This window comes from Tupaia chinensis, unplaced genomic scaffold (genome assembly GCF_000334495.1).
Source record: "Tupaia chinensis unplaced genomic scaffold, TupChi_1.0 Scaffold000117_2, whole genome shotgun sequence".
NCBI lineage: Eukaryota > Metazoa > Chordata > Mammalia > Scandentia > Tupaiidae > Tupaia > Tupaia belangeri.
This window is the reverse complement of record NW_006159583.1, coordinates 5,975,172-5,976,394: the sequence shown is the minus strand read 5'-3', so window position 1 is coordinate 5,976,394 and position 1,223 is coordinate 5,975,172. Positions and strand designations below refer to the sequence as shown.

The 1,223-nt window shown below is 38.2% G+C and overlaps 1 protein-coding gene and 1 non-coding gene across 2 annotated transcripts in view; one reads left to right on the top strand and one right to left on the bottom strand.

The window, feature by feature from the left end:
- The window catches only part of SLC18B1 (solute carrier family 18 member B1), a gene marked incomplete in the record, with an annotated part of 31,454 nt that overhangs the window by 15,375 nt on the left and 14,856 nt on the right, over window positions 1-1,223 (top strand).
- LOC114007064 (U6 spliceosomal RNA) lies at window positions 1,092-1,198 on the bottom strand. The gene has a single exon (XR_003548724.1). It is a non-coding gene; the product is annotated as a U6 spliceosomal RNA (small nuclear RNA).

The window sequence follows — 1,223 nt, the reverse complement described above, 5'->3', positions numbered from 1 at the left end:
TACATGGGAGTCCAGTGACATAACCATTATGCCAACTGCTGGTCCCAAGCAGTTCATAAGTTTCAGCAGTTCTGGTCTCATTTTCTCTTTTCTAAATCCATCAAAATGCAGTCATGGAAGTTCTTTCCTAAAAAACTTGTCACATCGGGGACCAGCAGTTAGTGTAATGGCTATGGACTCCCATGTAGTCAACTGTGGTTCAAGTCCCGGACCTGGTGGTTTAAACTCACTCTGGGCCCTTGTGCATGCATGCCCAAAATCCCAAGAGGAGGATAGAGGAGAAGGGATTGCAGCATGGCCATCCCCCCCGGGGAGTGATTTCTTGCTTTCTGTCTCTCTGTCTCTCTCTGTCTCTCTGGCGAGTGCACGTGCCCTATAGCAAAAACCAATCAAAACAAAAAAACAAAACAAAAAAACTTGTCACACCCAAAGGCTCCTTTCTGGGATGCCAAGAATGGATTAAGTTTTTGCTTAACATCTTTTCAATACAATCAGTTTCCACGACATGAATTTCTGGGTGACATCCAAACTGTAGCAGTAGGAGGAGCAGACATAGCATTGGGCACTGTGCTGGTTACATTAGCAGTGAATGATCTTCGAGAGTGTTCTGTATAAAGAAAGTTTGTACTTTTTTCCACTTAAGCTTTTGTTACATATAACAAACATTGTTACTCTTGTCCACTAGCTGTATAGTATTTCACAGTATGGGTGTAACTTCTTTAAATTGCGAATGAATATGTACATTGTTTACATCGTTTGCTATTGCAAACAGTGCTACAGTGTATAAGGTTGTATACAAGGAGAATGCAAAAGTTCATGAAAAAATGGAATTAAAGTACAAGGTTGTTTGGGTGTGAAAAATTTAGAAATCTGTGCGTAGCTTTATTATTACTTTTTTCCCATTTATTTATTTATTTTTACATTTTTCCACACATTTACATTACATATCAGAAAATTTTTGCTCATACCCCAGTTTTTGACAGCTAATAAGCAACTCTCAAAATATCAGAATGCTGAATTTTAATGATAACCTTCAAAATATTTCTTATAATTTTGTATAATTTTGCTTGTCACTCTATAACAACAGAAACAAAAATATGGAGTGTTTCACGAATTTGCGTGTCATCCTTACGCAGGGGCCATGTTAACCTTCTCTGTATCGTTCCAATTTTAGTGTATGTGCTGCCGAAGCGAGCACAATGATTATTTTATTGCTAGAGGGT